The following is a 14,428-nucleotide window of genomic DNA, read 5'->3' as shown; positions in this document are numbered from 1 at the left end:
AGGCCTAGTGATTGGTTTAGAGATGGAAACATAACCCAATCAAAGCCAATGAGAGTCATTCTTGGGATTTGCTCAAACGTTAAGAAGCATGCTCACCCTTCAGCAATACTTAGATCTAGAGATGGTGTAACTTTTGCTATTACCTAAAATGAAGCCAACATAAAGAGTAGAGCCAAAAGCTCTGAGTCCCTGAACCAAGGAATCCCAGAATCCAGTTGCACCCCTGGATGTTTATATAAACCAATATATTCCCTTTTTTGCTTGAGCCATTATGAACTGGGTTGTTTATATCTTGTAGCAGAAAGAGTTTTTACTAACATGCTAACTCTGAAGAAAGAGACATTTTAACAGGTACCGTTGTGAGATGCCTCCAAAGATTTTCAGCTGGAAGTCTTGGTGAATGGAGTGGCCCAATAGCCAAATTAGACCACAGAGGGCAGACACTGACAAGGACACACATACTTTGGAGAGAAAAAAACATTCTAAGCTGCACTGACCCCAGTGCAAACCTATGAAGTATATATAATATCAAACCAGCCTCTAACATTACAATAAAAGTAAGGTCATTTGATCTCATGCTAAGTGACCTTTTCTCAAAACTTACCAGGCTACGAATGTCTCAGTCCATTCTGTTAATAAGAAGCAAGTATTCAGAACAACATAACAGCAGAGAACTACATTCAATTTCCATTAACACATTGTATACGGGAAACGTATTTATACGTTTTACGTTGACTGGTAAACACAATTTCCAGTGAGTTTTCCAGTATTTGTCTGTTTAAAATTTAAGAAAAATAATTCAGTATACATTTTATAGTAAATCACAAAAAGTTTCATTGAAAAAAAAATATGTAAAACTAAAGTTATCGTAATTTTACTGAACGTTGCCATTTGCGCAAAAAATTAGCAAAAACGGCCCGCATACAATGTGTTAAAATTGTCAACCATTACAAATCCAATTACTTCAATTATAGGTCTTGCTTTGGATTACGCTCACTTGCAGGCTTTCGGTTTCAGCTTATTTACATTATCCGGTCCCCTTCCCGCTACCTTGCACTAGACAAGCCACACAGCCTCCATATTTAGGTGGAAACTGCCAACAAAAACCCAGTGATTGCTCTGTAGTAACTGAGCAACTGGAATAAAATTCCAAAGGTTTACAAATTCTGTTGGCCACCTGCTTTTACTGTGGGTTTGACAGAACACAACTCAATGAGGCTGAACACTGACAACTGTCACTCTATGCAGTCTGCAGCTTTGGGATGTGTTCATGTTGCTCGGTTATGATTAAATGACACATTAGAAGCGCAAAGTGGGCCAAGCCTAATAGTCTGCTACATTAATAGCCTTGGCTGAAGCGTTTCTTCAAAATACTCCAGTTAAAGGCAACACTATCTATGGCGAGACCGGCCTTGGGGCTTTGGAAAGGTCACTCGACCTCTATACTTGAATCACCTGTAGAACATAAGAGTCAAACTAAATGATCACCAGCCAGAGCTAATATTTGAGAAATCTGTGGCCCTTCAACCTGGAAGCTTACAGTCATGTGCCTCCCAGGCAATAGTATTTGGAATTCTGTAATTAAATTATGGAGACAGTTAATATTACTCATACTGCATTTTTGCAAGTCTATGGTGATTTTCCCATTAGAATTTCAAACTGAGTGGTAATAAAGTTTTTGGGTGTTTTTTTTTTTTTTTTTTTTTTTTTTTTTACAGAGTAAGGCTTAGCTTGGATTTTGAATTAAGAGAAAGCTTAAGCTAACAGTCAACCTCGGATTAATGTTTATTTTGCTAATGTTAGCTTTATATCACATGGTGATATTCTATTTCCTCCAGGAAAATGTTTATGCCATTATAAAGTTCTAGCTAATGCCACTAAATTCTAGACGTGAGACCCACTGCTAGTGAACACGATTAATTGCTTATTCAAAAACCAAATGCTTATTTATAAAATCCAACGACATGTAACCTAACTAGACTCAACAGAGAAAAATGAATCGATCCTCTGCAACCATATTCTTTTCTTTCAGAGTCTGTCCCAGAATGACTGGTAACAGAAAGCATTTTCGGTTCATGACTGTAGCACTAGAGAGTAAGCAATAAAGCATTATAAGCCCATCTCTTTATTTTTTATTAAGAGCTTGTTATCCTGCTCAACTGCAAAGATGATACTCAGATGCAAGAGTGATGGCACCACTGCCATGTGTACCAGCAACAGACAGCACGATGGACTGGGGGAACATCAGAGTGGACTTCAGACTTGAATGGATTTAAATTTGAATTCCGGCCCCATCACTCTTTGTCTGTGTACAGCTTCTCTCTCCGAGCCGCCATGTCTCATCTTTATTTAAAAAACTAATAATGAGCCCTAACTGGTTTGGCTCAGTGGATAGAGCGTCGGTCTGCGGACTGAAAGGTCCCAGGTTCAATTCCGGCCAAGGGCATGTACCTTGGTTGCGGGCACATCCCCAGTCGGAGGTGTGCAGGAGGCAGCTGATCAATGTTTCTCTCTCATCGATGTTTCTAACTCTATCCCTCTCCCTTCCTCTCTGTAAAAAATCAATAAAATGTATTTTTAAAAATAAATTAAAAAACTAATAATGAATAGTTCCAGAAGCTGTTCTAGGGAATAAATAAGGGAATTATTTATGTAAAATAAATTACACTGTGCTTGGAACACTCTGCAGAAATTGGTTCCCAGTTGTTTTCCTGTGGCCCACACTTAGGCGAATCACTCAGAGCACCCCAGAGAGAACGCAGGCCAGTCACTGGTCGCTCCTCCAACCCTAAATGAACAGGAAGGGGGGCTGCCTTCCTTTAGAGTAACTAGTGGTGCAATTTTTGCGGCAAGACTAATGACCACACATAAATGAAGAAGGAAAAGCAAAAATGATCCTCATCAAGGCACCTCATCAACCACATGCAGACAAGCTTGATTTTCCTGCTTCTGATGAAACATGCAGCTACTGGGGCCTTTCCCACCAGCTGTCACACAGCCTTGGCGGCGTAGGTAGATCGGGTGGATTCTGACTTACTTTCAGTGCCCTCCGTTCTCGCCTGGGCCCTTTCTTGGAGAAATCCAGCCGAGCGCCTGTGGCTGCACCACGCCGCTTCTCTAGCCCCGTGTTAATTCCCGGAGTGGTTACTCTAAAACCACTAATCTTACTCAGCTATTTCCTGCCTGGTTTCTCACGGTATGATGGGGAGGAGCAGAGATTCTAGAAGACGTTAGGCCATGAGATATAAGACGGGAAGAACCGTAACAGTGAGCATTTCTCCAAGGGAACATCAGGTCAACGCCACATTACCAAATCCTCACTTACTGACAGAGCGGGGTTCCCGGTCAGCAGCACCCACGTGGGGCGCTCAGGAACAGGACCCTGACAGCGGTCCTCCTCTTTACCATTTATGCCCTTCCAGCAACGTCCGGGACCACACCTGCCAAGGAGCGGTGCCTGGACACACCTGCCAAGGAGCGGTGCCAGGCCCAGGCATGCCCCGCGGGAGAGGCCCAGAGGCTGAGCCATCACATCACATCAGTGTTCCTTCATCGTGAAACCAAGTCCCTTGAGGAAGCATACTCAACGTCAAAAAGAATTATGAAGCGGACACACCTCCTGCAGCCTCAGAGAAAAGAAGTGGAACTTAGAAACCTTTTCCAAGGAGAGTGGTTTTCAACCTCTAGAAACAGAAAGACCACTCACAGGGCTTCTCAAAAACGTAGACAACTTGGCACCAGCCCAGACACAGCATCAGAAACTCTGGGGCTGGGCTGGGGAATGTGCACTTTCTGAAAGCTCCAAATCAAGGGTTGAGGAACGCTGGCTTAGCCTAGGACCACGAGCAGGTGCAAAGCAAACTCAGAATCAGGTTTTGGATTCTGGGCAGTATTTTCAAAGGCCGGTTGGTGGCACACTGCTCTTAAAGGGGCTAAGACATGGCATGCTGGAAAAGGAGCCTTCGAGGAAGAAAGCTGGGAGCTGGGAGGTTAAACCAGAATGTGTCTTTACTTTAGAACTTCCAGACCTTTACTAAGGCCAAGGTGCCTTGGACCCTACAAATGTGTCTGATCGCCAAAACCTCCCTTTGAAAAGCATCCATAGCACTCATCATCTCTGGAAAACACTTTGGGGACCACTAGTCGGATGCACTTGTTCACCATTAACCGTCTCTAGAGGTTTCCTGAAAGGACAATGTATTGAAAACATTCATTTCAAACCACGCTTGCCTTCCCACCCTCAGGGCTGGAGTGCAAGGAGGTGCAATGGTTGAAAACTGACTCCGGGTGGTGAGGTTCCTTTTTCCGGGTGGTGAGGTTCCTTTTTTCCACTTCTCCCCACCTGGGATGCTACTCTGAACAACTCAGTCCTTCTCTAGCTTGGTCTGAACACCAGGAAAAATAAAATCTACAAAGTTGTGAGTGAAAAGGAGACTGTGTACACATCACCCAATTTCTTGGAATAAAGTTGCCAAGTGCATTCACCTTTCAGTAAACCTCCTTCTGTAAAGATGATGCAATAGAAGCCCCATATGCTGTGATCCCAGGAGCTGGTGCTGAGGGCACACATGCCTCTGCATTGCCTGAGGGATCCTTAAGAGAGAGATGCCTTCCAACTTTGGGTCAGGGAAGGCCGCAGTTATCAAAGGCATAGCTTTCTTCTGATTTCCCCACCTTGGGAATCAGAAATGTACACTCTCAACACAAGCAACAGACATCCGGCTATGCTCAATTACATGCTCTCTTTTGTGATCGGCATTTCAAATGCATAACAACAACAAAAAAGCCACATGCAGGGTGATGACAAAGATATTTAATATCATACTACCACCCCCAATATCATATTCTAGCCAGTGAGAATTCATCACAGACACTATTTTTTCTGTAGACCATTATTTGGTTCTGAGTAACATGAAATGAAGTTCAGCTAAGCAAACTTCAGAAGAATCCAGTAACTTATATCCTTCCAGAATACTGATCACCTAAGTGTAAATATTACCCATAAATTAGAGTGCACCCGGGCAATCAACAAATTTGCTGAGTGTCTCCTCTGCACCTGGCAGTATTCTAGGAGTTGGAGACAGCAGTGAACAAGAGATTAAAAAGCTGCCATCATGCAGCTTTTATTCTAGATCTAGTAATCTAAATTTTTAGCAAGTTAACTGGATTTTTGTCATTTCCATTTTCTTTCAAAGTTTATTCATGATTGTAACTCCAATCTCCCTTTGATTCCCCCAAATTCTGAATTGTTAGAGCTGAAAGAAATGTCTTTGGCAGCTCTGTGCACGGCATGAGTTCCAGGCAGGCAGGCAGGGGACCTGGATCCTAGCTGTGCTTGTATGTCTGACCGTAGATGGGCCCTTTGCTAATCTGAGCCTTACTTTCCTCATCTGTTAAATGAGGACTGGAATCAAGTCTAACTCAAGCACAGTAGTCTAGGGTGTTTGGAAATATATTGGGGGCGGGGGGTGCAACATTCTGGCTGACGTGATGGCTGAGTAGGCCCAGGAATGCTGAGCATCCTGCACGTACAGGACAAGCCTGGCCCAGGTCACCGGGCTTGTGAGAGCTGAGCTGGGAGCAGGACCACGATCTGCTACACCCAGTTTGGGGCCCTTTTCAGGACACCATGTCAGTCCATTCTTTTAAGGATTATCTAGAGCAGTGGTTCTCAACCTCCTGGCCCTTTATTTATTTATTTTTTAAATATATATTTTATTGATTTTTTACAGAGGGGAAGGGAGAGGGATAGAGAGTCAGAAACATCGATGAGAGAGAAACATCGATCAGCTGCCTCCTGCACACTCCCTACTGGGGATGTGCCGCAACCAATGTACATGCCCTTGACTGGAATCAAGGCCGCAGGCCGACGCTCTATCCACTGAGCCAAACCGGTTAGGGCCCTTCTGTCCCTTTAAATACAGTTCCTCATGTTGTGACCAAACCATAAAATTATTTTCGTTGCTACTTCATAACTGTAATGTTGCTACTGTTATGAACCGTAATGTAAATATCTGATATGCAGGATGGTCTTAGGCAACCCCTGTGAAAGGGTCGTTCGACCGCCAAAGGGGTCACGACCCACAGGTTGAGAACCGCTGATCTAGAGTGACTTGCTCCCTGATTTCCATTCATTTGAAAATAGGCCGGGTAAGACAGTGAAGGTGCCTTTGATGGGAAAGCTGTCTGCCAAGATCCTCTACTCTGAAATCCTCAGACTGGGTAGAGCAGGTCACCTCTAGTTATTGTTCCAAAACTACCTCAATTTTTAAAACATCTCCTAATTCCTATCAGGAAAGTCTTTTCATAGCTGAAGCTCATAAAAATTAAAATTATTGTATCACCTAGATCTAATTTCTACTAGGATCTAGCTAATTTGCACGGCTATTGTATCTTGTTACACAAAGATATAAACCTTATTATAACCCTGGTTTTCTCCCAAAGCCTGAAGGGATAATGCTAAAATAATTTACAAGCAAATTCTCACTCCATGGAATATAAGCCGCTGTGGGGAGAATAGTAAGTGAGCCAAGCAAAAAACTTAAGTAAAAACATCTTATCAAATAAGCAATGTATTAAACAGCTAATCCTTTGATTCTCTGGTAAGAGGGTGCAATGCTGGCTGGCTGCGAGGTGAAAACCAGACCTTTCCCTGCTACGTATCATAAATGAAAGGAGGAATTTTCATCTTTTGCCAATTAGGTTGAAATGTCATCTCTGCCTCCTGTCCGTGTGTGGTGAAATTACAATCTGGCTCCTTACAGTTATTTAACCTCTAACCTGCCCTTAAGGCATCTATTTGGGAGGCTGATGGCTACAGAAGGATTACAAAACATCCCCAGATTCTTATCCCTAAATTGACGGTTCTCAAACTGTGCACTGAGGCACCCCAGGGCACCAAAGAGAGTTCACAGTGTGCTTCAGAATGTTTTAAGTTTCCAAGCAAAGCATGTGTTACTAGACACCTGTTGGACATCATGCAAACTCCTAGCTCAAGGTAGTTCACATTTCAACATTAGATTGAGCTACATTCCTTCTGATGATATCACCGCTTTGCGAAACTACATTTCAGCAGTTACTGTGATAAAAAGCAACTGCTGCACAAAATGAAGTGGCAGTTTGTAATCTGATTCCAACGTTTTAGAAGCTGTGCAGTGCCCAAGAGATGCACACATCCCATTATTAAGTAATTGGGCTTAGGAATGAGATCAAACTATTTTTCTTTCAATTTATTGTATTTTTTTTTCCAAACAGCTACTAAGTTGTTAGGACACACTCATAAACTAGTGGACCTAACTAATAAAAAAAAATAAAAAGTAAATTAAAAAAACACGGTTAGCCATTTCTTTTAGTCAAGGGCGTTGGAAAAATTAATGAGACACTAATGGCATCATGAACTGAGAAAGTTAAACCTCTGACCTAAACATTTTGGTCAAGCTCCAAAATACGGTGGAAATAGGGAAGTTTCTTTTTCAAAGAGCAGCTACTTGGAAAAAGAGATCAGCTCCTGGGCCACCTCTCTGAGCAGTCACAGTGGTGGCAGCAGCCACCGTGGCCCTGTGGAAGGGCCAGGACCACCAGGTCCCAGCTCCCCACATCATGTTGGTCGCTGCCACCTTTCTGGAGGGTTCAAATACGGAGGGATCTGCATCCCAGAACACTCAGCTGCAGCGGCTCATGGACCACACTATGGGCTCTGTGAGGGCAAGGATGTCACGCTCCTCCCGGGATCTCCCGCACCAACTTGCAATGGCTGACTCATGGTTGATATCCAATTAACTAATCAATGAACCAACAAACAATTGAATTATCTCAATTATGTAAGAAGGGAAAGGAAAAGGGAGGGACCAATGAACAGAGATTTTTTTCCCTTTCAGAATGTAAAAATGTATAGAATGTTAATGTTGATAAGAATTTATTTCATACCTACTATGTGCCAAGTACTTCACAAACATTAATCTCAATCCGTAAAACAACTCTAAAAAATACCATTCATTCCATTTTCCAGATGCAGAAAGTGAAGGTCAGAGGGGACAAGTAATTTGTACTGACTCACACTGCTAATGAGGAGGAGCACTGAGGTTCCAATCCTGCGTCTGGAGCCCTGTGATGCTACACTGCCTGTCCCCCAGAAACACTCAAGAATGACCCCAACACCAAGCCGCTCAATAGCCATGTGCACCCCTAACTTAAAGAAGAAATTCAGTAGAAAGGGAATGTCTAGATACCACCTTCATTCTGCTTCAAAGGGACGAAGACTACCTGAATACACCTACCACGTTGAATACAAGTATCACGTTGGTGGCTATGCACTTTTGTTTTTGTTCCCCAAACCGAAATGAGTCAATGGATAACTGGAAATTAGAAGTGTAGCAAATAGGGTAACCAAGAAGCTACTTCTCTGGTGCACTTTTGACTCTTCCTCAAATTTAGTTATCTTCTTGCCCCTAGCCGGTTTGGCTCAGTGGACAGAGCATTGGCCTGTGGACTAAAGGGCCCCAGGTTTGATTCCGGCCAAAGGCACATGCCTGTGTTGTGGGCTCGATCCTCCCCCCATCCCCGCCCCCCTCCGCCCCCCCCCCACAAGTAGGGGGCATGCAGGAGGCAGCCAATCAATGATTCTCTCTCATCACTGTTTCTATCTCTCTATCACTCTCCCTTCCTCTCTGAAATCAATAGAAACATATTTTTTTTAAAATTTAGTTATCTTCTTTCATTCATCTACTTTTTTGTCTCAACTTTCTCCCTGATTTTACTCAGGGAAAATTTAGAGACCTTCCTTGAGGGGGAAGGTATAGACTAAGAAAAGAGGTTAGAAGAAAAATAGTGTTTGAAATGAACTGAAGACTTAAATCCTTTGCCATTTTATCACCTTCCTTATCAAAACATCAGGAGGTTCCATTCAACCAGCCCATATGTAATCAGCTAATCTACACCCAAGTACAGTTCTCACTCCAACTTTAGGTTAAAACCCAAATTAGGACAAGGCTATAGGTAAGTGTTTTATTTCGCTTTGTTGCAATAAATTATCATAAAAGTCACATGTCATAAATTGTGTGATGGTCCTTAATCTAATTTTCATTTAATCCCTTTTCTCCCCTTATCAAGACCTCCATTTCTTGGCATATTTCTCACAGGCTTGGGACAAGGGGGGTTTTGGCACATACTATAAACTTAGAAAACATATTTAAAGGTACAAGCAGCCCTGGCTGCCAGTGTTTCTTATACTGTATTTGAGATTCTGGTTCTCCTATCAATTCTCTGGAAAATTCTCCCAATAGATTGCCTTCCTGTTTAAGTTAGTCTAGTTGATTTCTGTTTCTTAGAACCAAGAATCCTATTAAATTATATCCAACACTTTAACTTTCCAACAAATAGAAATTTAAATATTAACTACCATTATATTCTTTAAAAAATAGATATTTCAAATTTTAATACATAAGAAAAAAGACCAGAACTTCAAAGTAAAGGTTATTCCTTTAAAGTGAATATTACCTCCTTGAAAACTTCACTGTATTTTTCTTCTTTCTCTGCAGATGACTGACACCCTCACCAGAGACTGGATTCCAATCCAATTCCAATGCACGCGGTAATCACAAAGTGCATTCAAACCCTAACGCGTAGTAAGTCTCAATGTATGTTTCTTGAACTGAAAATATACAACTCTTTTTTCATTTTAAATCCTCATGCTTAGAGAGAGGAAAAGAGAGAAGAGGGAGAGATGTGAGAGAGAAATATCAATTGGTTGCCTTCCATTCGCACCCGTAACCTAGGTATGTGCCCTGACTGGAATCAAACCTGCAACCTTTTGGTGCACCTGACAATACACAGCCAACAGAGCCACTCCAGCCGGGCGAAAATATGCAGCTCTTTATTAAAATACTTACATGTAAACATTAATATTTCTAATTACCATATATTTTTAACGAACTTCAGGAAAAAATTAAAACATCAACTTGGATTGAACTTTATTTTTTCTGGTGCCCTTGACCATATGATCATGTTTGTAATGCTATAAAAATCTAAGTCACAATTGAGTTGCAAGTTTCCAGAGGGTTAAAATTATTTCATTTGTCCACCCTCCATCTCTGATTTTCATCCCACGTGCCCCCCAACCCTCACACACAGCCCCATCAGCTCCTTGCCTTCCCTTCTCCATAAACCTAGGCTGACCGGATTCAAGGTTCGCTCTCAATTCTTCAGGAAAGCTATTACATAGCGGGTCAGGGCCTTTGAGTGAAGAGAGAACTGCTTCCTAAGTGTCAGCTAAACATTTTGAAATGGTGCTCTTTCAAGCACCCGAGTGTAATTTACAGTTTTAGAGTCATGATTTTCCACATGAAAGGTCCATTAGTGTGATGGAAAAAAAAAAAAAAAAAGACAAGTAGCTGGTTCTTTAGAACAGTCAAATCAAAGCCTGGAGTTTGTCATGCCCTCTTGCTGTGTCAGACCAAACATTTCTGCTCTTAATCATAAAAATAAATTTTTAAGTGTCCTACAAGCATTTCTGGATGAGCAATAAGATCCTATTTGTTGAAGAAAAACAAGTGAGGAAGTGGGTAATTTTGAAACTGATTTTAACTGCAAATATAAGCAAATTAAGAAAAGAAATAACAAGGTCTAAAATTAAATTTCAAAGATCTTATCAATGTAAATACAGTTTGTTTTATTACATAATATACTTTAAAATAAAAAAGTGATTTAAAAATTTGAGCAAATGAAAAATAAAGCTCAGAGAAAGAAAAGTCTCCAAAGAAAATAAATCCCTTTAGATTTATATTTTTAATTTTTATTTTTTTTAAGTGTGAACCTTGGGGAAAAAGACACCTACATAGAAGGGCTCCTGGTGGCTACTTAGGCTCAATTTTTTTTTTTTTTAAAGAGCCTCCTAGCCGTTTCTACACAGGGGCCTCTCATGCAGACGGCACTTCATGGAGAAGGCCGCACTGACCTACCTGCCTCCGCACTGAACTGCCTGCCCACACTGTTCCTAGGATCCTATTTCAAACATAAAGGAGTTCCTGGGATCCTATGTCAACCAATAGGATTGACACTTTTCCCATCCAATCAGAACTGCTCAGCTCGACCAACCAGAACAAATCTATTATGAACAATCAGGACAGTGCCTTTTGGACCAATCAAGTTGTGGGGATTTGGAGTCCTTGTTTGCATGAGGACAGACCAATAAGGGACCAGGGATAAGGACTTCTATCCATATAAGCCAGTTCCCTGCTGGCTCTGAGAGCACACTTTCCCTTCCCACCTAAGACTGAAGACTTTGTCTCCCTGGCTGAGCTGAAAAAAACGGGGACTGTCTCAGCAGAGCAGAGCAGAGAAGAGCAATCTAACCAGAGAGGGGCCTGGCCCTGGCCGCCTAGCCCCAGGGCTGCCTCACAGCCGAGCTGTATCACAATTGAGCTGTTTGCACGGAATAAAGTTTCCTTCTTCACTGCACCCCCAATTGGGGATACCTGCTGGCGGTGAATTGGCTCCAATAATCATTAGTTGACAAAAAGATTCATTATATTTTTTAAAGTAATGTCTTTAACTTACTTTTTGTTATTTTTAACTATGGTAAAAGACACACAACATAAGATTTACCATCTCAACAATTTTTAAATATACAGTTCAATAGTGTTAAGTACATTCACACTGTTGTGCCACCAATCTCCAGAAGTTTTCATCTTGCAAAACTGAAACTCTTTGCCAACTAAACAACACTCCATCCTCCCCTCAGCCTCTGGCAACCACCATTCTACTCTGCCTTTAAGAATCTGACTACCACCTCATATAAGTGGAATCAAGTCCTTTTGTGACCAGCTTCTTTCACTTGGCATAATGTCCTCAAGATTCATCTCCGTTGTAGCATGTGTCAGATACCCTTTCTGTTTAAGGTGGAATACTATTTCATTGCACACACACTCCACATTTCTTTATCCACTCATTTATCCATGAAAATTTGGTTTGCTTCCAACCTTCTTTGACTTACTTTTTAAACAATTTATTTAACTAAGCAGGCACTGGGGCTGGAGCCAGACCACCTGGGTGCAACTCCCTCCCCTCCATGGTAGCACAGAAAATACAAATGTTAAAAAGAAAGAAGGTAGAGGAAAGATGGGTACACTGTGAACCACTCAGCAAGTTAAAACACTGACACTGCGAGGCTCTGATGAGGGTTTTCAGAGACCGGAAGTTCATTCAAACATTTGTTTTCCAGTATGAATATGAACAAACGTATGCTACATGCTGACCATGCAGAGTCAGTGCCTCCTCTGAGGGTGACGGTGGCCAAAGGACAGCTATCTAACAGGTAAACAACTGTAAGTAACAGGGACAATAAGGCGCGAGAGGGACACAATGGCCCAGCTCCACCCGAGGCCAAGGTTCTAGAAAGGCTTCCCAGAGCTGAGTCCTAGAGAAGGAACAGTCAGGACACAGAGGAAGGAGAGGCACTGCCAAGAGGGGACAGCAGAACGAGACGTGCACATGAGAGGGTGAAGCACAGCCTCAGAGGCGAGACACCAACTCGATGAAGAGGGAATCTCAATATGCAGAGCCTCAGAGGAACAGAAAAGAAAATAACACAAGGCCTAAGTAAGTGTCAATCAAAAGGAAGAAATGAAAACCCACCGGAAGTCAGGCATCGCTGGATACCCATTCTGGTGCCAATATGAATCTCCTGGCCCTTGGCCGGGGTAGCTAAAAACAAATGATGGCTCAGAGGTACGCACTAAAAGCCCAGCAGCAAACGCTGAAACTCATTAAAAGCCCACAGACCTGATGTCACACCTCATTCCATTATATGGAAATACTTTCAAAGCCTACGGCACGTCCAAAAGAAGGCCATTTATCAAACACAGTGATCTACTCAAGTCTCTGCTTTTTCAAACATGAGCAACTTGCCAAGTTACTACATTATAGTTTTGGATTAGTATTTACTTACAATACCTGCTTCGTTCCAAAAAATATTGAATCTACTACTGTTTTATTTTATCTGGTAGTCATATCACAGGGGCTCACAGAACTGCAAAGACCTATAAGGTTACTGTCTACAGAGCTTCTACTCCCCAGGAACTACACAGGAACTAACCAGACCATGAAAATGAGAAGACCGAGATCTGCGCCCTGCTCAGGTCTGAGTCCGAGAGACCATCCTGCAAACAGTAATGATAATGCAATGACAGGTGCCAGTATAGAAGAGTGTGGAAGGGGTTAAGGGAATAAAAAGAGGCATCTTCAGGTCCAGGACATCCCTTTGTTCACTTTTCCACTCACTCACTCACCCTGTCACCCATTCATTCCTTTCTTCAGTGTCTCATGGGCGCCAGGAGCTTTTTCTAAGTCAGTGGTCGCCAACCTTTTGGACCTCACGGACCACCAGTGGTCTGCGGACCACCGGTTGGCGACCGCTGTTCTAAGTGTTGAGATACCTGTACAGGAATGCTCCACAGATGGCTGCTGAAGGATGAGGGTTGGGGGTGGGAGGATGGGAAGGAAGAAAGTATTCCGGGTAGAAAAAAAGAGTTTGGCGACCAACACAGCTTCTAGCAGTCACAATGAGTGGGAGAGGGACAGGCAAGAGAGAGAGATGGAAGGTGGGAGACCTGAAAGGGTGTGACCAGGAGCACAGGTTGCAACACAACAGTACACCTTTCCCTTGACAGGAGGACCAGGATTAAGGATGTGTGGAAATGTGGATGCATTTCAGGATAGGGAGAGACAAAACACCAACATGCCCCACTGGTGTGGCTCAATGGTGAGCATCGATCTATAAACAAGGAGGTCACGGTTCCATGCCCAGGTTGCGTGCTCGATCTCTGGTAGGGGGTGTGCAGGAGGCAGCCAATTAATGATTCTCTCTCACCATTGATGTTTCTATCTCTCTGTCTCTTTCTCTTCCTCTCTAAAATCAATAAAAATATACTTAAAAAAAAAAAAAGAAATACACCAACAAGATGGGGTAAAAACATGATGAGTAGCAATTCACTGAGAAGGAACCATGGTTGAACAGGCTCTGTGAAGGACGTGTGTAGGACACAAGGATGTACGTCAAGCATGTCAAACTCAAAGGCTAACACGGGCCAAATAAACAAGGTTTAAGTTTAGTGGGCCGCAAAAAAACAAAAGCTTCAATTTTCATAGAAGCGTGGGTTTATTTTGATAGAGACATGCTGAATACAAAGGGCTGAGATAAATGAATAATCGTTAACATAAAATAGGACATTTTAATAAAAATTAGTATTTTTTCTTGAACATTAACTTACCAGACACTGAATAACTGCGCAAATTAATAAACGTTAACACAAATAAACCTATTTTTCTTGTTCTCCAAAAGTGAACTGTTTCCTGTTGTCCACACCAAACAAGTCAGTCCAAAACTAATGACGTGGCAATTGGCTGCTAAAATATTCGCTGCTAGTATCAGTGG

General features: G+C 42.3%; 1 long non-coding RNA gene across 1 annotated transcript in view; it reads right to left on the bottom strand.

The window, feature by feature from the left end:
* Positions 1–4,065: 4,065 nt before the first annotated feature.
* Positions 4,066–14,428, bottom strand: part of LOC102244153 — a 14,048-nt gene continuing 3,685 nt past the window's right edge. Inside the window, exon 3 of the long non-coding RNA XR_001361372.1 lies at positions 4,066–4,184. This is a non-coding gene — a long non-coding RNA (uncharacterized LOC102244153). The remainder of the gene's footprint in view (positions 4,185–14,428) is intronic.

Source organism: Myotis brandtii, unplaced genomic scaffold (genome assembly GCF_000412655.1).
Source record: "Myotis brandtii unplaced genomic scaffold, ASM41265v1 scaffold103, whole genome shotgun sequence".
Classification (NCBI taxonomy): Eukaryota; Metazoa; Chordata; class Mammalia; order Chiroptera; family Vespertilionidae; genus Myotis; species Myotis brandtii.
This window is presented reverse-complemented; position numbering and strand designations above follow the sequence as displayed.